This window comes from Mauremys reevesii, unplaced genomic scaffold, assembly GCF_016161935.1.
Source record: "Mauremys reevesii isolate NIE-2019 unplaced genomic scaffold, ASM1616193v1 Contig127, whole genome shotgun sequence".
Classification (NCBI taxonomy): Eukaryota; Metazoa; Chordata; order Testudines; family Geoemydidae; genus Mauremys; species Mauremys reevesii.
The window spans coordinates 163,044-185,365 of NW_024100746.1; positions in this window are offsets into that span (position 1 = coordinate 163,044).

A 22,322-nucleotide genomic window follows, 5' to 3' on the forward strand; every position below is an offset into this window, starting at 1 on the left:
ACAAATAGATGGAATTGGTCCCCTGCCAAGGTGCAGAGGGAAAGAATATGTTCTGGTGATCATGGATCACTTTACTAAGTGGGTAGAAGCTTCCCCAGTGGCCAAGGCCACTGCATCTGATGTAGTTAAACTATTGATGACTGAAATAATTCCCCGACGGGGACTTCCATGCTTCCTACTAATCCACATTCCTTATCTCCTTTTGAAATGCTGGCAGGGCGGGCGATGAGGACGCCAGGAAATCTGTGCATTGCAGGGGGGGAATTGTATGTCATGGGTGACCAGCCTGTTGAATATTGCAAATTGTTATCGCAGTGTGTCTCACAGGACCCCCGAACTGAACCAGACTCAAAGGCTGCAAAGAGGACATATGTGAGGTGCAGCCTGGTGACCAGGTGATGGTGAAAGCCTATAGAAAACGAACCTTTGAACCAGCCTGGACTGGGCCTCACACGCTTCTCTTAGTAACTCCTTCAGCAGCCCGGGTCACTGGAATTCCAGTTCGGGTGCACCTGTCACGTGTAAAAGTATTCAAGGGTGAGACCCAACATGGGGCACAATAATCCCTGTTTACTCTATGGACTCCTGGAAAGCCGCTCGTCATATTGTTAAGTGTTTGCAGCTGATATTCCCAGTTTAAAATTGATGTAGGAATTTTTGTAGTCTACTAATTGTGTTGAGTGGTTTTGAAAGTTTCATCTTAATAATGCTGCAGTGGCTTTCAGTGTTTTACTGATGTAATCACCTGGGGAGGAGCCACTGGATCAGTTGTAAATGCCATTACTGAAATCTAATCATAGGGACTGGGTTAAATTTGTCTGTAGCAGGAATGACAGTTCATTGTGGTGAGAGTGGGGCTCACGTCTCATCAAGTTAGCTATTCCCTTAACTCAGCAACAGTTGGTTAGGTCCTCACTGTTGTACTCAGCCATCTCTTAACAACTACTCAAATGTATAAGCAAACATTGGTCTAGGCATGTGGAAAAATTGTGTTATCTTCCTGGCATGGTATCTTCCTGGTGTTCAGCATGAAAGTTGCAGCCCTGATAGGAGACTCACTCGTGCCACAGGTGCCATGTTGAGTGAGAACTGCAGTTCTCAGAGACTGAATGTCTTCACCTTGGATGGTGGCAGGGGAGTGGTCCCTATCGATAATAGGGGTATGTTGAGATGGTCATTGCATCCTTGGAGGGGTGTTAATTCCTGAACTGGAGGCTCAGCCAGTGCACCCACTCCCATTCGCATGTCACAGACACCTGTATAGAAAAAGGCCGGAGATAACTATATGGCTTTCCCACGGGACCAATGTTCCATCCTGGAGGATGGGTTTTGTGTATGGAAAACCTGAAGTCAGGACAAGCCTTATCTCAAATGTTGGGACCTGACTTAATGGTGCATGTAATGTAATTTAATGTTTGATACAGCAGTGAGGAAGGACGCCATTATCTGGTGTGGCTGTGGGTGGTTAACTGTGGCAGGCAAGCCTTGCTTAAATATCTCGTTCTTCCTATTGTGTTAAGCCTTTTAAAAATATTATGAAAAAAGTGGTAGGGCAATTACAGTGATTCAGTGGCTAGAAGGGTTTGCTATTGTGGAACCAAAAATTCCATGGGGAATGGATTTGGGTTGTGTTCTCACAGTGGTATGTGGACTTATTATTTTGATTGTAAATATTATTATGTATTATTTCATTCTGTTGTCAAAATCATAGTTAATTATTGATAAAGTTAATTATTGCTCCTAATAAATACAAGGAAGTGGTGTTAGTGGGGTCTAAGAATTGTTCTTACCCCAAAACCAAATGGGGGAGCTGAAGGGGATGCTTGTGTTCATTTTGGATACAATGTGCTTTGCAGGGTACTTGTGCCTAGGGAAGCCCGCTGTGGCTCACCAGCCTCGGAACATTCTAGAGAAAGCCAGGGGGAGGGGGTGAGCTCAGCATGTGGCATGGTGCACTATGAGCATGTGAGAAACAAACCCCTATATGGGTTTGTTTAACTGTGATTGGTTAGAGCTTCATGTTCTGTAAGTTGTTCTATAACTTGTTCTATAAGTGCCATGTGCTATACACTAGCCAGGGGAGGGGCTCCTGGCTGGAGGGACTCTGCCCGATTCTTTGTCCCAGGGGCTCTCCTTGTGCACATATTGAATAAAGCCTTGTTGAATTGAATCGCATGGAATCGAAGTCCCTTGATTCTACCCAGCATCAGACTCACTGGGAAGCACAAAATCCCAACACAGGGTAAGCAGATTCATATAGCCCAGAGAACCCCCTCTAGCCTTAGGTTCACAGTTACAGCAAACAGAGGTCAAATCTTCTCAGCCAAAAGGAACATTTAAAAGCTGAGAAATCAAAAATAAGACTAACACGCCTTGCCTGGCTATTACTTACAAGTTTGAAACATGAGAGACTGATGCAGTGGGGTGTTGTGGGACGGATGGGTCTCTTCTTTTGGGAGACGTGTAACAATTTCTGTAGAAGAGCAGTTCTCCAGTCTACTTAGTGTCCCTCTCCTGTCTAGCCAGGGGCGGCTCTAGGAATTGCGCCGCCCCAAGCAGGGCGGCGCACTGCAGGGGGCGCTCTGGCAGTCACCGGTCCCGCGGCTCCAGTGGACCTCCTGCAGACATACCTGCAGAGGGTCCGCTGGTCCCGCGGCTCTGGTGGACCTCCCACAGGCATGCCTGCGGATGCTCCACGAGAGCCGCGGGACCAGCGGACCCTCCGCAGTCATGCCTGCGGGAGGTCCACCGGAGCCGTCTGCCGCCCTCCCGCAGCATGCCACCCCAAGCATGTGCTTGGCACGCTGGGGTCTGGAGCCGGCCCTGTGTCTAGCGATTCAGACACTCGCAGAGGCTCACACGACACCCGCTCAAATGTTACACTGCAGTGTGGAACGCAGATCTCACAAGTCAGATTAATGCAGGCAGCAACGCACAAGCATCCGAAAGACTCAGAACACTAATCGCTTTCTTATCGTTCAAACTTGATAAGTTCTTGGAGGACAGGTCCATCAATGGCTATTAGCCAGTGTGGAAGCAGGGAAAGCTTCAATAAGGATTTGAAGCGGATTTTAATGCGTGTCAGTCAGTTAGCAAGAGTCAGGCCATACTGTAACCCTAATGACGTGAGACTTGTAGGAGCAAAGATAGTGCGAGGCGACAGGACAAGAACTGTGTACAAAGTTATTACGACCTTGCAATCACTAACCAAAATGCAGGCTTGCTTTTCTTAGTCTTATCTTATTGTCTCACTCCTTTCTGCTATGTATAAACAAAATGTATTTGTTGCTTTTTTACTGTCTCCATGATTGCTAGAAATTGTCTGTAACAAAGGTATAAAGGCTTGATGTAATTGTTTACCAGTTGAGAGACCTGTCCAGGACTGGGGCGACCCTGTGTCCTATGGCACTCTCTCCCTCCATTGTAATTACTGGAGAAATAATAAAGTATTTGATTTTGCTGCACCCAAACAAAAAGCAAGAACTGAGTTTTTCTTCGACAACACTAACAGAAAATACAGTAATACAGTGACCTAAACCAGTGAAACCTTTTTCCATTTGCAGACACCTAAATAATTTGGAATGGAGATGCGGCCCCCTTTGGAAATCCTAGACAATCTGTGGACCCACAGGCTGAAAACTTTTGACCTAGACTGACTGGACAGTGGGTATTGACGTAGCTACAACAGACTGGTTGTTGTTCAGTGTTTGTGCTGCACCTCGCACAGTGGAGGCCTGGTACACAAATGGAGCTCTTTGGTGCTACTGCAGTACAAATCAATAACGCAATGTGCGGTAGAGCCAAAAGCAGAGTTGGAAAAACCCGCGTCTCTCTACTCTTCCTGTAGTTTAAGTACCACACAAGCATCCTTCCTCAGTCTTATGTTCCCTTCCTTTTGTCATTTCCTTCTCTGTGGAACCTGCATTTGAAGGTCTCATCTGTGACCGAATGAGGGAGATACTTAAATAGTTACACATTTCAAAACACCTCATCAAAGGAGAGACACCTTTGATGGGAAATGTGACTCTAAAAATCTCTTAGTCACTGCCCATCCCTCTCCTTAAATATTCCTTCTTGGCCTTTCAGAGAAACCTAATTCCAAAGCCAGCAGATTAGAGAGAGACACTTGGATCATAATAGCCACAATGTGCCCCTAGGGACAGACTGCAAGGCTCATTTTCCCTAACTAGAAATAAGAGATTGTTTTTACAGGTCCAACATTAACCTTTTTGCTGCTTCATTACCAAAAAAAAAAAAATCAGCAGGACCCCTAGCTGAGGTCTAATGCATAGGACCAAAGTGTAGTTTAAAATTAGTATATGGATGGGTCCCTGATCTTCCCCATTATGTGGGGGGAGGAGAACGGGAAATAGTGTGGACTCAGGGAACTGGGATGGGAAGCATGCATCGTCCCTCCCTTCCCTCCCGTATTGCTCCAGAGCAGGAGATGCATCCCCAGCAAGAGGCTCTTGTCCCTGTTAGACTGTGACCCTATGATGAACATCAGGGATTTAAGGCAGAAGGAATGCACCACAGCACCACTTCCGGCTGCTCCTCCCAGTGCTTGTTCACACTGTAACAGGAGGCAGGGTCCAGGGGGAAGTTGTGGCTGCAGGTTGTTGCCAGAGCATTGCCCGCAGCTCAGCTACAGTGGGATCTCCTCCTGACAGAGATCCTGTGGGACCCCGGGCCGGACAAAGAGGAATTATTCAACAAAATGACACCCCTTTTACATTTGTCAGGGAAAATCCCTGGACCCTAGAAAAGAAAGGTGATTATTTGCAAGAGGAAAAGGACACATTTTCTTCTGTTCTGCTAGCAGCTAGTGACTGGATCACGACAGAGGGTTAGATTTCAACATCACTTGTAAATAATCAGTTTATAGTAACAACTATGGAAAAAAGAGGATACTAGAGTCTTCATTCAGTATTCCTTTTATTAAAGATGGCATTATAAATCCCACAAATTCCTTCAGTTACAGTTTCACCACCTGTGGAAAGATTTATGCAAAACTCAACATAGCTGGGATTATAAAAATATAAACATGTTTTAAATTATAAAATAAATTATAATACTGGAGGTTACAATCACCTCCATCTTACCAGCAGAGAGTGCCATTTCCTGAATTTAAAAAGCTTGTTTTCAGACCTCCAAAGACATTTTATTACTAAAACATTCAATTAAACAAACATTAATTTAGTCACTAAACCACTGGAGAACTTGCTATGGAGTACACTTTTGATCTCATTGCTTACTTCTTATAAAGTGCTAGTTGATTGTGGGAAAGAAACTGGATGCCTTATTTTCAGTACATTTTATTAAAAACTCAGTGACGAGTATTCTGAACATCTCCGGAACCCCACGTAAATTCACACACTTCACTCTTTTCTCTTAGGGGAGACACTATATCTCAAATTTGTAAAAAGAAACCGAAGTTATAGAGCTGGGAACGAAAGGTGGATTTATCTGAAGAGATTCTCACTTCAACAAACATCTGCAGCTGAAGACTAAATCTGAAGAAACGTCACATCGAGAATCCACAACATTCCATTTAGAGTCTGGCACCTTGACATTTAGGTTTAAAGACTAATATTACGCACATCATGATGGAAGCCTGTAAGCAGGCATCTCAACAGGCTCTCTTGCCACCTTCAGCTAAAACCCACAATCCAAACTATGCCACGCTCAGATGGCCAACACGTTCTTTAACAGGTGAAACATTTAGCATTATGGAGAGGCAGAATAAGGAGCCAGCTGCGTGTACAGAACAGCAAGTAATTTTGATGCTGCCAACTGCCTTTGCTTGCTTCAGAAACCAGTTTTTAAAGACAAAAGGGATGATCCACTTCCTTTACTTTTTTCAAATGCAGTGGATTCCAATTACAAGTCCAGTTCAAAGGAGAAAAGTTGTAGTGAAAGTGCCTGAGAGGGTCTATTTTCACTACCGAAATTCAGTGCAAATGTGTGAAGCTTCTCGTCTTCCAATATTGTCTGTTAATTTGTAAGCCATTAACTAGCACCAACCTTCATCCTGAAAAAAACAAAAACAGTTAATATCAAAATAGTTATATATTTTAGTCTTCTACAGCTTTAGTTTAGTCTATATGATACTTTAAACTTTTCAGATGTTGTACTTTACAGTACCTTCAAGAACAAATATTAGTTTTGTATTAAAAAGTTGGTAGATGTTAATTTTTTTTCATTTAAAAAATTACCTGATGTCTAACAATAACATACAATAGAAATATATTTTCAATCGATTTCATGTTAAAGCAGTGTTCATAATATTTCCCTAACAATAGAAAAAGTAGGAGAAAACATGCATTATGGCTATAACAGGGGCTAGGGCTAATTAGTAAGCAGAGTTAGTAACTGCAAGGACAAACAATGAAAAAATGTTATTTACATAAAAGAACCAAACTATTCCTGGGTCCCCCATGCCCCACTCCTCACTATAAAATAAAGCTGAGCTGAGGAATTCCTTTGGAAGTTTCCCCCTGTATCAGGAGTCAACATCTACATAAATGTATGTAAACTACATTTTTAAAGAGGAATATTAGTTTCAGTTTCTAGTCATATTGAATATCAATCTTGGTTAATAATGGCTACTGCAAATACCTTGTAAAGTACTAAAGTCCTTATGAAATCAAATTCTGAACCTCTTTGTGATATATACTAAAGAGAGCAAAGCTCTTCAGGGGAGGAATTTGACTAGTTTGATGAACAACTAGTACATGTCCCCATACGGGACAAAATCTTATATTTGCTTATAATCTTTGTGTTATGCATTTTTTTTCACCCAAAGAATACAATATGATTTGTTCCTTCAATATTAAAATAGAGACATATGGAAGTAATGAAATCGAGATTAGATTTACAAGTTAGATATCATTTTTCAATCAACTTCATTTAAAAGACTGAAAGAACACAATGTTCAAGTCTGTTGTGTTTGCAGAAAAACATTATATAGAAGAAATCTAGTATATTAGTGGTTAACCCAACAATGATGTCACATGCAACATTTCAGTTCACGTCAAGAAAGAAAAGGTTAGAAGAAATAAGAACCTGTAGATTATATTCTCAATTTGAATGTAACATGGTATAATTCTACCCTGTTCTCTCAAATAACTGAATCAGAAGACACCATCTACATATTTTTAGGTGGAAGAAGATATTATTCTATTACAAAATATGCCTTTCAAGACCCAGTTTAGATTTTGTTTCATCCATTGGTAGTTGATATGTTCTTGGAAATTGGAGCTTCAGGGATCTGGATTTCTAATGTAAGAACGGAACAGCAGAAAAAGAGAGAACACTAATTGAATAAAATATGTTTGCAAAAATAAAAGAAAAAAATTAATAGTTTCTAAAAGGAGAGCTTATAAATGAACTAAGATTAAATTTAGGCTATTAGGAAGCTATTTTGATGGCAACATGCATTAAGCTGTGGTATTCTCTACCGGGGAAGTGGTGGAACCCTTACTACTTGGAAATTTTAACAGGAACAAGAGCAAGATATTATAAAACATTGTTTTTCTCTGTAAAACTTCCTCCAAAATACACCAAAAACTTATGTCCCACACTTTCAAGAAGTTAAAATATTCACTGGGATTGTGTGGTGTGTGTTAGAAACCTGCTAATACCAAGGGGGAAAGCTTTGGACTTCACCTTGTTTGGAATCAAATCAAGTATTGCTGTTTTATTGATACTCAGAGGAAGCAACCAACAATGACAAATTTGGGGGGACATCATATAATATGAAAACAATTTCTCATCTGTACATTTTTCGCTTTAGACATGAGGGATAAGGTGTTGCTGAGGGGGGAAGGAGTTGTACAACCTTCTTTTTGGAACGTGCTGTTTTAAAAATAAAGATTTTTGAAAGGTTTCTGTTTTCAGGAATTCTTTTATACAGCGGCTGAATATACCAAGCAGTGAGAAGCATGCATAACGTGTAGGGAACTTGTGAATTCACTGCCGCAGATCATTTGTGTGTGTTAAAGAAAATAGGTAATACACAAGATTCTTCTTGGTGTTTTCCATTTGCTTGAATGCAGTGGAAAAGGTTGCTTTTTGTTTATACAGTCACCTTATTTTTCTTGTAATCATGGATACAAAAATCTGGTGAAGCAGATACTGTTTTAAAAATACTCTGTAAATGCTACAGTGTAATGTTAAAGATCAGAATTCTTCTAGGGGTGTGGGTGTGTGTTCAATCTCTCCTTGCATTATTTTTACCTTTCATTTTGCATCAAATCAACAAAATCTATTTTTTCTTAGCCTATTAGATTCCAGAGCGCCCTGGGAGGAGGAGGAGGGGAATGATCTATGACTTGGAATTATAGTAGAGCTTATTCTAGCAGTAGAGTCTAAAAACTGTGTGTGTCCTATCTACGTCCTGGGTAGGTTTTAGGAGTTCTTTTTTTTTTTAGTTATGATTTTGAAGAGCTGGTTGTTTTCAGCTACAGAGTTTCCATTTCACACCCCCCACCCCCATTTATGTAAGGAGCTTTTAAGCATCATTGATATATGTAGAATACGAATGAATGCATTGATTTTTTTGTCCTGCGATTGTGGAATTGTCTGGGATCAATTTCACATTTCCCCTGGCAAGCAGTGTGTCAGCAGCTGCCAGAGTGAAGATAAGAGTGAGGGCTCGTAGCTGGGAAATCCTTGACTGCATCCCAGCTCTGCTTCTGGAGTGGGGTTTTGGTCCAGCTGGTTAGTGAGCTGGGAGCCAGAGACACAACTTCAAATGCTCCCAAAGTGTGTGACGTTGGAACTGGGATCTTACTCTGGGCTCATCTCATCCGTAGCTTGACCACCTGTGAATGGTTTCTTGTATTGGTCAGTTTGGAATTTTTTTGGCGGGGCAGAGGTCAGTATTTCTCTCTGTTTGAATATCTGGGAGGGCACATCTCAGCCAGGGCAGGAACACCAGTCTGAGAGTGGACTGGGATGTGGCTGCAGACCCAGCATTTAGAAATATTAAGGGTCTGAGCTATCCACACTTGCTGCTGGATAAAAGAATTATCACTGTGGATTCCCCAGACCTTAAGACACCAGCAGCTGAGGAACAGGTGCCACCAAAGGCGCATGTTGGAGGCAGGGCCCTTCTGGTTCTGATAAACTCAACTGAGGGAACCGCAGTCACGGTTTTACATCCACCAGGCAGCAGGCGCTAGGCTCACTACTGCTTCTTCTTGGGCCTTGCTTTAGGTCGTCGTCTGCTTCTGGCAACCCTTACGAGAGCGTAGAATGTAAGGTATTGCAGGCTGTTCCTCTACATCTTCTTCTGGAGTCAAAATTGACTCTGCATGGTCCCGAGGTGATGATTGGTTCACTGGGGGTGGTGCATTCTTACACTGCGAAGCATGTATCCACTCTGCAATGCCAGACAGTTTAACAGCTATCTGGCTAGTATCTGCACCTTATCTTTTCCTGATGCAGACATTCCTCATTCACACAAAAAGACTGAGAATACAGACAGTAGTATTTTATATCCAACAAAAAGGCATTGCACATTAAACCTTGCTAAGTTTTACAGTTAATAACCAAGACAATTTACATTGAGACCAAGGCCTTCAATGTTTCTCTAATTTACTTAAACATAGGTCTGGTCTACACTACGGGAGGTGAGGGGGTGTCGAACTAAGGTACGCGACTTCAGCTACGCGAATAGCATAGCTGAAGTCGAACTACCTTAGTTCGACTGACTTACCCGTCCAGACACGGCGGGGTCGAACTCCGTGGCTCCAAGGTCGAGTTCCGGAGTCGACCGGAGCGCGTGGGGAGTTCGAACTATCGTGTCTTGATTAGACGCGATAGTTCAAACTCCGAGAAGTCGAACTCACTGCGTCGACCCGCGTGGTAAGTATGGACCTACCCATAGACACAATAGAGAATCCTGTCTCTTACTACCTAAATCTTAAAACAAAGAGTTAGAGAGGGCCCAATTTGTAATGCATATGGAAAAACAGAATCTTATAGTCCCAGAGGATCATTTCTTTCTGCTATTTAAAAAGGATGGCTAGCAGGATGAAATCAAATTATACTTTAATTCTTATGGGACATTATAAAATCCTGCTCCTACATATCCCCCTTTTGACACTAAGATTATTAATCGCCAGTGTCACTTCTTATTTAGTCCACGTAATAGAAAATAGTGGGAGGTGATTTGGGCCTGTGGCTTTAGCTTTGTTTTATCCACCAGCACATTTTAAACATTTTAATTAAACACATACAATTTAAAACCAAAAACAATTAGGGGTAGTAACATTAGTATGCCAGTAGTTGTGGGAGACCATCCAGAAAATATGTGATACCAATGGTAAGCTGTTATGTTTTTCTGCAGTGGCAATTCTTAACATGTCCCCATTTGCGTGTATAATATGAATGGTCCACATTGTTTTGTTTGTTTGTTTTTGTTTTTAGGAACTATGTTCCCTTTTTACCTTTTTTAAACAGATGATTGGTAACTGTTTGCCATTCAATGCCAAGATTGATAGAGAACTCAGCAAAATCAGTGCGCACAGTAAGCTGAGACTTTTTGGTTGTGGCAAATAGTAAATGTGATTATTGGTAAACACAGTACTTACATTACATGTACATTTGTCTACTGGTGGGTTGCTAACACTTTTATCCTTTTAAAACACTTCTTTCCAAGAATTAACACACACATTGCCCGTTATACAATACTTTGGTCTAATTATTAATTTCATCCCACAGACAGGATCCTAGTGAGATGTCTTTACTACAGGGCTTTGGAGCAAAAGGCATGGATAAGCATACTCACTTTTGAGGAGTCCACTTGGTACAACCTCTAGTGTCCAATAGTTTCCCTTCCTCCCCAGCCCACTGGCTTGAGATCTGGGGTAGCCAGAAGGATCCCAGGTGCAATCGGTGGAGTGGGCTAACTTTCCATATCTTTGCTTCCAGAGCCTGTTGGTGTGCGATTTTTAACAACAATTTCTTCACTTAACAAGTTTTGTTTTACCATACTGGAGACATACTGCATCCAGTTATATTGATAGATATTAAACAATTATCTTTTTCTTTGCTTTAACAGATGTATCAAAACCTTAATATTCTCTGATATTACCCAAAACATCTTATGTTCTAAATATCTGCATTTCAGTACATTCCATAGCTATTGCAGTATGTTTTTTAACTTTTATTTGTTTTTGTAATAGGTTGTTCTGTAGCTGGTATTAGCTTTTTCTGATTTTCTGAAAGACAAGAATAACATTTTTCTACCCCTTTCAGGCTGGCATTGATTATCGCTTAAAAGATTCCTTTCTTTTACAAATACCCTTGCTGATTGCAGACAAAACAGAGGAATTACCCCCATATTTTCCTGTGCATTTTTGTTCTACTGGCAGGCCAGGTTTTAATGGCTTCTACTTTTTAAGGGTTATGGGGAAATTATTCCATTGTTTAGTTATTAAATCCATGAGGTGGTGTACCTCAAGTTTTTCTTCTTATATAGCAGACCAAGTTTGTAATGTTTTTTCCTGCTGTGTTAAGCTTTAAGTTTATTCACAGGTAATAGCTGAGAAGCATCATTACCATATTACCTTAAAGGATTTTCCCAAAAATCATACACACTATACATTGTTACAGGGGTGCTTACTAACATTACATTTATTTCAATGTTTAACATTAACAATAACGTTAGCGTCATATCTATTAAAGATATCTTGTTATACCATGTCTTTTATTTAGGCAATTTCTTTTGTGCTGGCAGTTTTCACCTTACTTTATCAGTTAGGTCATTTGCATCAACACAGGCTTGGCTTTTGGATTCAAAGCCATCAGCAGGGCTCAGAGACTCTGTCTTAAAAGGGACACAATCAACTTCCACCAGAATTTTGATTTCTTTCCACTTTCAACTCCTGCTTGCAAAACACACAGAGATCTGAAAAAGAAAACACAATCTATTGCGGCTCTTTTTGGAGCCCTAATAGGATTTTAATTCAGCAGCACGTTTCATTTGCATTTCTTTTACCCCTTTCTACAATATACACTGCATATGTCCTAGGAAAAAAGCGCATTCCTTCTATACTACAACTTTTTTTTTTAAACATTAGCCATATCAATTTTTACATAAGGTGTAACTGTTTTTGATTTTAAAGAGTTTTCATGTACCCTTATCAAAGTGACAGTCTGATTACACAGAGCCATTTTAAGGCTCAGTGTTTTTAATGTTGCTTCTTTTTGTTTTGTGCACCCAGGGGTGGCTCTAAAAATTACACCGCCCCAAGCAGGGCGGCGCGCTCGCCGCCCTTCCCCGGTCCCGCGGCCGGGGCAGAAGTGTCTGCGGCGGGTGCGCTGCTCCCGCGGCTCCGGTGGAGCATCCGCAGGCATGCCTGCGGGAGCTCCGTCCGAGCCGCGGGACCAGCGCAGCCTCCGCAGTCATGCCTGCGGGAGCTCAAGCGGAGCCGCGGGAAGAGTGGACCCTCCGCAGTCATGCCTGCGGCAGGTCCGCTCGTCCCGGGGCTCCGGTGGACCTCCCGCAGGCATGACTGCGGAAGGTCCGCCGGAGCCAAATGCCGCCCTGCCCCGACAATGCCGCCCCACGCGCCTGCTTGGCGCGCTGGGGTCTGGAGCCGGCCCTGTGTGCACCTCACCTCTGCTGTTGCTTCAGAGGGTCACTGTTAATTTCTTATTCTTTCACTACAGCTCTTATCTGTTATCGTTACAAAAAAAAACCCTATCCAAACAAACAAAAAGACCCCAGAATCTCTCCCTATTCTCCTGATTTTGACTGCCCTATTGCAGCCATGACTTGGTCTTTATTTAAAAACATTTTACATTTTATAAAGAATCAAGTTACCCCTTAAGGGTTAAATGCTAAATCCCAAAGCCAAACACCACTAATTACCTGTGTCTTGCAAAAAGGTTTATCTGTTTTGAAACTTTAAATTAAAAGAGTCAAATGAATTTTTAGTGTCATTAAAAACAAAAACAAAACCAATGTATCTTACACCTACAAAACAAGAGTTTTACAAACCAGATGTGCTGGTTTAGATTCTTAGAACTTTATGTATTTTCCACAGACAAATAGAGACATACACATTTTCTTGTCCTTAACATTCCTTTACACTGCTTTGTTTTTACATAGCTGTATATATATTTGGATTATTTACAGGCATTCTTCTGGAAAAGGGCCCATTTTCCCTTCAGAATGGCTGCAAAGAAACCAAGCATTCTCTCTCTTTAACATGGTCCTTTTTAACATTTTCACAAAGTTTAACTGCTTAATTCTCTCCAGCCTCTGTAGAGTTAACTTTTCACTCTCTTTCCTTAAATCACTGGATCTCCCAAAATGACACCTTTATCACCTCAGATTTCACCATTTTAAGTATTGTTCCAGGGGTTCATGCCTGCACTTACTGCTTTTCTTACTGCCAACACTATGCCCTTAGGGCTTCCAACCTGTTTTTCAGTTTCTTTATCTGTTGCTTGCCTGCTTTTCTGGGCCCGATCCTGCTTTTTTTTCCAATGAACCATTTGTGAGTGATACTGTGGTCACTTCACAATTTTGAAAGAAATGTTTAAGGAAAGGGACCAGGAAGGGTGGGGGCTAGTTGAGGAGCACACCCTCTTTGCTGAATTGGTAGTGGAACACTAAAGAATCAGTTTTTGAAGCAGACAACAAAGGGGAACAGAACAAGGAGCTTTTTGTCCTTTTTACAATGAGACGGGAGTATTAAAGGGGTTGGATCGATGCGGGGTGGAGGTTTTTTGAGAATGGGGTAAAGGGGAGCACTCAGTCTGGTGGTGGGAGAGGAGGCTTTTAATAAAGATTTTAACTTATTATTTGAATATTTGAGAGAGGTGAGTTTTGATTTTGTCCAGCTACGATTTGCCTCTTCCCACCACTGAACGAAACAATTAACCTCTTCTTTAGCCAATTTAGTTTTCGGTTGGCCGAGTTTGTTCTTTAAGACGTCCACTCGGTCTTTGTTCCAAGATTTTAACAGTGGCCACTGAGTTTTGGGATCCCCCTGAGTTAGCCTAGACCATTTTTCCAGAAATTTACAGGAGTCCGGACCCATCCTAAATATATAAAATGAGCCAGCGTTCGTTTAGGGAACTGTCCCGACTTAGACGTCTGGTTACCCATACGGGAGGACTTCACACACCAATTGCACAAGAAGGAAATTTGGGTTCTTCAGAGTGATGCCCGGTGCAACATACAAAAGGAGCCCACAGGCTACTGCCTCAATCGCCCTTGCTTTCACACCAGGGGTTTTACCCAAAGTGCGGTGCAACTGCGATTGTGCAGATTCCACTCACTCAGACCGCAGGGACAGGAACCTCTTGGTTGGCCGATCCTTGGACAGAGATGGCACCCAGACTCAAATGCTCCACAGGAGGATGGATAGACACGGAGACAGGACAGTCCTCAGTCCGCATAAAACACAGAAATAATTACCTGACCAGATTCCTGATGTCAGATCCCAGGATCCCTACCAGAACAGAGAGGGAACCAACCAGAGAGGGAGCCAAGAGGTTCAATGGCGTAGACTTCACTGTGGTTGTGCGCCTTTCCGTTCTGGTGGAGGACCGTTCGGGCCAAATGCCCAGGTGCCGGCTGCCACGGTCATCCTACAAAAAACAGTCAGGAATCTCACAGCCCCAGTGAAGACGGTTGCCATGTCGGTAGAACCTCCAAATTGTCAAAGTTAGACTCAAGACTCAGTTTGTCAGACCACTCTGTTTTATTAGCACAGCGCTCTGCTAATAACACCCAGATAATGTGAGACCCATGCAAGACACCAACTATCTTATTTATACAGATAAAAGGGTGAGAACTTAACAAGATAACAAAGGAAGCAGAAGCAGATAAGTTTACCTGGGCTAGGCATGCATATCTTATTTTCTTATTAACTATTACCGATCTTCTGTTAATGTTTCGCCATTAGCACCATTGTTTATGCCTAATGTTTCTTTTCCTGGCACCTGTATTTCAACATTTCTTATTTCTGCTTAAAGGTACATACAACATTTCTTTAATCCATTCTTATTTTTACAATATAATTCATTCTACTTTCACAGCTTGCAGCTCCTCCCTGCTTGGGTCTGTAAATGGCCCCGGCCAGTCCTCGGCTCCCTCGGGGTCAGCAGCAGCCTTCCAGCTTGGGAGCTCACAGGAGGCATCTGGCTCCTCTGGCGGCTGCCTCCCAGCTGAGTTCTCCAGCCATCTTTTGTACTTCCGCTCTCCTGTACGTGCCAGCTCCAGGGGCTTGCTGCCTGCCAAAAGCCTGGCGAGGAGGGGACGCTCTGGATGGGGTAGTCCAGAGCACTCAGCGTCAGCCTAACTCTGCTCCCATGGCAAGCGGGAGGGAAGGCGCCGTTCTGTTGACCTCAGTGGGAGCAGAAGGAGGCCAGTGCTGAGCACATCTGCATATGCCATCCAGTGTGAGAAATGCCACGAGCCCCCCCAGGACTCATAGCCTGCAGCCGTACTGCTGGGCAGCTCGCCAGCCGTGGAGACTGGAATTCCAGGTGCCCGGTCCAGACCGCACCCCCCACCGATGTGCCTCATGCGAAGGTGCAAATCCTGGAACAGCCCTGGCTGAAAGCAAAATGCCACTTAATCACAGGAATAAGGGGCAGCCTTGTAATGTACAATCAAAGGGGAAGCACATTCCCATAAACTATATATGCCGCACCCCTTCTGCAGGGCAGTAACTCATAGCACACCCCCTGGCGTACCCCTGCTATTGTCTGTAGCTGGGGGCGTTCGCCTCTTAGAACTATGGAGTTATATTGGTTTCTTGTCTTCAAAATCTGCCTCCTAGTGGTTGCATGTGATTGTGCTTTCAGGGGGCAACACAGGCGAAAGGACAGCACAAATCGAGAGGTTCTTTTGGGTGCAGTCATCCCCATGGTACCATGTAAGTTGGGAAGACAGGGAACAAATGCCTCTGTGCAGGGGCAGTGAGTGACAGTAACTGTGACACTGGGAGAGTTTAACTGTGTCTGTCTATTGTGGGAAGCAGATAACAGAGAAGGAGAGTGAGGGGTGCAGGAGACCAATTCACCCCCCAAGAGTCTCCTCAGCATTGGCACCAGAGGCGGGGGGAGGCTGTAGCTTAGTAACTTGGGGTGAAATGCAGAGAGGAGTCCAGAGTGGATGTAACCTCTCCCCGACCTCCTCTCTCTCCACCCCCCTTTCTGGCCCTGAAACCATCCAAGACTTGAAAGGCCATTGGCTGCCTTCACCTACCCACTGCACAAGAAGGGGGTTTAATTCAGGGAGTGGCTCCAGGCCCTGGCCTTCATTGGGAGGGACGGTTCAATGCAGGTAGCCTTCAGGGCTTCTGCAGCAATGGCGCCTCCTGCAGAACGATGGTGAAATTGACCAGTGGGGATGTAAGTTACATATCTGAGCTGCCTCCCTGGAATGGCTGTGGGCACTGCATGTACCCCTAGCGTGGCACCCAGGGGGCCTGTTCCCTTACCTGCTTCTGGGTGGCTGGGTGCAGGGAAATCCACCCTAACGGACACTGGAGACAATTTTGCTCAGCCCTGTTTCTACATAATTTGCAGTATTTTGTCTCTGCCAGGCTCTCTTCTCCCCCATGACCACCCTTGTCCTCTCCCAGCCGTACAGGCCATGCAGCTCCCTTCGCAGCACTGGCTGTGGTACCCTCCTGGAGCTGGGCCTCATTCTGTCTCATCTGCTACCATGTGTGCTGCAGCGGCAGGGCTGACTAAGGCAGTGGCATAGCCAGGTTCTAAAATCAGGGGGAGCCAACACATAAAAAAAGGTGCCACACGACATATTAAATTACACCTCTACCTCGATATAACACGACCCGATATAACACGAATTCGGATATAACGGGACAAAGCAGTGCTCCGGAGGGCTGTGCACGCACCTGGTGGGACAGCCCCTCTCATCTTTCCTGAGGGGGCTGCTCTGCAATCTGTGGCCCCTGGAAGCAGGCAGCACACAGGAACGGGGGGGGGGGCACAGTCCCCCACATAAGAGAGACAATCGGACAGAGGTGGGCAGGGTCTGTTGGGGGTTCACATGGGGCAGAGGGGGTTGGGGGCTGCACTGGGAGGCTCTCCAATGCAGCACCTAGCCACGCTGACTCTATGCATCATGAGGCACTCGGAAAAAAGGAGGCAGCAAGAGAGAGAGAGGCCGACAAGGAGTGCCCTTCCCCTCCCAGCTGGGTCTGTGAGTGCCCAGCCCTGCAACTCTCAGCTGCATTGTCCCATGCCTCACCCTGTTCGTCCAGGGACGATTCCACCTTACGCTACAGCCCTGCTTTACCCTGGGACAATGCCCAGCCTGGGGTGTTGTCTGTCTGCGTGATCCCCACCAGGCGCAGGAAGGAACACTGCTTTACATTAAGGTTCTTTTGGTGATGGGCTAACCTTACCCCTGTCCTGCATTTTGAGTGTGAACAGCTGTAGATGGAAACTGAGACGGTAGAGATGGAGCAGGACTAACCATGGCCACTTAGTCTAGCCCTCACCCTGTGTCTGTCCTGTACAAGTGTTGCAAACAGCAAGTGCCTTTTCTTGCCCTGATATGATTTTGGAGATGTCAGCATTTTCTACGGCTTTCTCCCTGTATGGGTTGTGGGATCCAGTGGAGCGGTCTGTGTTCTGTGTACAGGACAAGATGTGTATATATTTTATATCTTGCTATATTACTGTAAACACAGTTATTTAATAAATAAAATGAATAAAAGCATTAAAATACATCAAAATACATCAAAATGAAACAGAGGATTGTTATGTACAAGGGGGCGGAGGAGGCTGCATGTGAGTATGTAAACGTGGGTGTCCGGGGCTCAACCCTCCCAGGGGAGGAGGGGAGCCACACCTGCCCGTTACACTGAGCAACAATACACGAGTCAATTAGGGCTCAGGCCTTCTGTTGCAAGGCTGAGCAACAATATGCAACAGTTTGGGGAAGCCCAGGCCCTCTGGTGCAGGGGCTGGGCCACAACACAAAGAGTTCAAGCAAGCCCAGGCCCTCTGGTGCAGGGGCGGGGCAGCGACACAAAGAGTTCAAGAAGGCCCAGGCCCTTTGCTGCAGGGGCTGAGCAACAGTACAAATAGTTCAGCAGGCCCAGGCCCTTTGGTGCAGGGACTGGGCAGCAAACAGTCTAGGAGGCTCAGGCCCTTTGGGGCAGGGGCTGAGCACTGGGGTGAGGGGGAAAACTGCCACCCATCAGTGGGGTGGCAGGGGGGACGCAGGCCCATTCAGTCCACTGCGTCCCGGCCCGGGGCCCTAGGGAGCGGCTACCACGGCTGACGGTCAGTGGGGATCCTCACCGCAACACACTGACATGGGTATGGGTTGATCTGCAGCATGACTACTAATTGTCGGGTGATACCACCCACTGTTAGTCGGGCTCGAGCGCTCGGGTAGGGCCGGACGTCTTCATGAATGCACTGCAGACGGATCGGCTTCAAACGGGGGTCGACCGGGGGTCCCAGAGCCTGGCGCACCAACGTCTGGCCGCACCCAGAGTCAATCAAAGCCTGCGTGGCTTGGTCCCCAACCATCACTGGGACCATGAGTTTGGGGACCTGTGGTAATCGGGTCCGGCCGGCTCCTGCGTAGACCTACCCAAAGCTACAGTCCATTTCGGGGCAGTCCCGTTGTAGGTGCCCCGCCTTCCCGCATCCAAAGCAGGGACCGAGCTCGGGACACCCGCTCCGAGGGAGGGCCACTCGGGTACTTTGGGGGGGCTCCGACGGGCCCTCGGGGCCCCCTGATTGAAGGCCGGGGTTGCCAGCCGGGAAGCCGCGTCTGAGCGCTGGGTCCGGGACCCCAGCCGGGATTCTGATCCGTGGCCTGGACCTCGCTGGCTGGGCAGGTTGGTCGCCTTCTTCTCATTATGGGGCATTCGGGCCCGGAGGTAGGTGGCCGGAAGGTGGGTCCTATGGAGGCTTCCGCAGCCAGGAAGCCTTCCATCAGCGAGACGGCATCAGCCAGGGTCGCCGGCCGGTGTCGGAGTACCCAGGCCCTTCCCCGGGCCGGCAGGGTATGGACAAATTATTCCAAGACAACCTGCTCAGTGACCTCCTCCACCGTCCTGACCTCTGGTTGCAGCCACCGGCGGCAGGCCTACTTCAAGGTCTGGACCACCATCCGGGGACGGGCGCCCGTAGGGTAGGTCTGGCGCCAGAACCGCTGTCTAAAGGTCTCTGGGCTGACGTCCAAAGTGTCCAGGATCACAGCTTTTACTCGGTCATAGTCTCTGGCCTCTTCTGTCGCCAGTCCGCAGTAGGCCGCTTGGGCCGTCCCAGTCAAATACGGGGCCAAAAGAGTGCCCCATTGGTCTCGGGCCCACCCCACGACAAGGGCCACATGCTCAAACATGACCAAGAAGGCCTCGGGGTCGTCGTCCGGGCCCATCTTGGTCAGGCACAGGGGGGCAGCCGAACATGCCCCCCCCCAGTGCCCTCCCCCGCTGGCCAGTCGGCGGGGCGGGGTGCGGGGCCCATGAGGTTCTGCAGCTGGTTCCCCAGCTGCTGTACTAGCTGCTGCTGCTGCTCCAGCTGAGCTGCGTGCTGCTGCTGCTGTTGCTGGAGCTGGGCGGCATCTCCTTGCTGCTGTTGCTCCAGCTGGGCGGCATGCTGCTGCTGCTGCTGGGCTGCCTGCTGCCGCTCCTGGCTCTCCACCAGCAGCTGGAACAGCCGTTGAATATCGATGTTCCTGGCTAGGAAGGGGGTGATTCACCACCCACCTACCGGCCCCTTCTCACAGAGGCAAGGGTTCGACTCCCCACTTCTGGTACCAACTGTAAACGTGGGTGTCCGGGACTCAACCCTCCCAGGGGAGGAGGGGAGCCACACCGGCCCGTTACACTGAGCAACAATACACGAGTCAATTAGGGCTCAGGCCTTCTGTTGCAAGGCTGAGCAACAATATGCAACAGTTTGGGGAAGCCCAGGCCCTCTGTTGCAGGGGCTGGGCCACAACACAAAGAGTTCAAGCAAGCCCAGGCCCTCTGGTGCAGGGGCGGGGCAGCGACACAAAGAGTTCAAGAAGGCCCAGGCCCTTTGCTGCAGGGGCTGAGCAACAGTACAAATAGTTCAGCAGGCCCAGGCCCTTTGGTGCAGGGACTGGGCAGCAAGCAGTCTAGGAGGCTCAGGCCCTTTGGGGCAGGGGCTGAGCAGCAAACAGTCTAGGAGGCTCAGGCCCTTTGGGGCAGGGACTGGGCAGCAAACAGTCTAGGAGGCTCAGGCCCTTTGGGGCAGGGGCTGAGCACTGGGGTGAGGGGGAAAACTGCCACCCATCAGTGGGGTGGCAGGGGGACGAGCCCATTCACTCCACTGCGTCGGCCCGGGGTCCTAGGCAGCGGCTACCACGGTTGACGGTCAGTGGGGATCCTCACGCAACACACTGACATGGGTATGGGTTGATCTGCAGCATGACTACTAATTGTCGGGTGATACCACCCACTGTTAGTCGGGCTCGAGCGCTCGGGTAGGGCCGGACGTCTTCATGAATGCACTGCAGACGGATCGGCTTCAAACGGGGGTCGATCAGTCCCAGAGCCTGGCGCACCAACGTCTGGCCGCACCCAGAGTCAATCAAAGCCTGCGTGGCTTGGTCCCCAACCATCACTGGGACCGTGAGTTTGGGGACCTGTGGTAATCGGGTCCTGCCGGCTCCTGCATAGACCTACCCAAAGCTACAGTCCATTTCGGGGCAGTCCCGTTGTAGGTGCCCCGCCTTCCCGCATCCAAAGCAGGGACCGAGCTCGGGACACCCGCTCCGAGGGAGGGCCACTCGGGTACTTCGGGGGGGCTCCGACGGGACCTCGGGGCCCCCTGATTGAAGGCCGGGGTTGCCAGCCGGGAAGCCGCGTCTGAGCGCTGGGTCTGGGACCCCAGCCGGGATTCTGATCCGTGGCCTGGACCTCGCTGGCTGGGCAGGTTGGTCGGCTTCTTCTCATTATGGGGCATTCGGGCCCGGAGGTAGGTGGCCGGAAGGTGGGTCCTATGGAGGCTTCCGCAGCCAGGAAGCCTTCCATCAGCGAGACGGCGTCAGCCAGGGTCGCCGGCCGATGTCGGAGTACCCAGGCCCTTCCCCGGGCCAGCAGGGTATGGACAAATTATTCCAAGACAACCTGCTCGGTGACCTCCTCCGCCGTCCTGACCTCTGGTTGCAGCCACCGGCGGCAGGCCTACTTCAAGGTCTGGACCACGGGGACGGGCGCCCGCAGGGTAGGTCTGGCGCCAGAACCGCTGTCTAAAGGTCTCTGGGCTGACGTCCAAAGTGTCCAGGATTGCAGCTTTTACTCGGTCATAGTCTCTGGCCTCTTCTATCGCCAGTCCGCAGTAGGCTGCTTGGGCCGTCCCAGTCAAATACGGGGCCAAAAGAGTGCCCCATTGGTCTCGGGCCCACCCCACGACAAGGGCCACATGCTCAAACATGACCAAGAAGGCCTCGGGGTCGTCATCCGGGCCCATCTTGTTCAGGCGCGGGGGGGCAGCCGAACATGCCCCCCCCAGTGCCCTCCCCCGCTGGCCAGTCGGCGGGGCGGGGTGCGGGGCCCATGAGGTTCTGCAGCTGGTTCCCCAGCTGCTGTACTAGCTGCTGCTGCTCCAGCTGAGCTGCGTGCTGCTGCTGCTGCTGCTGGGCTGCCTGCTGCCGCTCCTGGCTCTCCACCAGCGGCTGGAACAGCCGTTGCATATCCATGTTCCTGGCTAGGAAGGGTGTGAATCACCACCCACCTACCGGCCCCTTCTCACAGAGGTGAGGGTTCGACTCCCCACTTCTGGTACCAACTGTAAACGTGGGTGTCCGGGGCTCAACCCTCCCAGGGGAGGAGGGGAGCCACACCGGCCCGTTACACTGAGCAACGATACACGAGTCAATTAGGGCTCAGGCCTTCTGTTGCAAGGCTGAGCAACAATATGCAACAGTTTGGGGAAGCCCAGACCCTCTGTTGCAGGGGCTGGGCCACAACACAAAGAGTTCAAGCAAGCCCAGGCCCTCTGGTGCAGGGGCGGGGCAGCGACACAAAGAGTTCAAGAAGGCCCAGGCCCTTTGCTGCAGGGGCTGAGCAACAGTACAAATAGTTCAGCAGGCCCAGGCCCTTTGGTGCAGGGACTGGGCAGCAAACAGTCTAGGAGGCTCAGGCCCTTTGGTGCAGGGACTGGGCAGCAAACAGTCTAGGAGGCTCAGGCCCTTTGGGGCAGGGGCTGAGCACTGGGGTGAGGGGGAAAACTGCCACCCATCAGTGGGGTGGCAGGGGGGATGCAGGCCCATTCACTCCACTGCGTCCCGGCCCGGGGTCCTAGGCAGTGGCTACCACGGCTGACGGTCA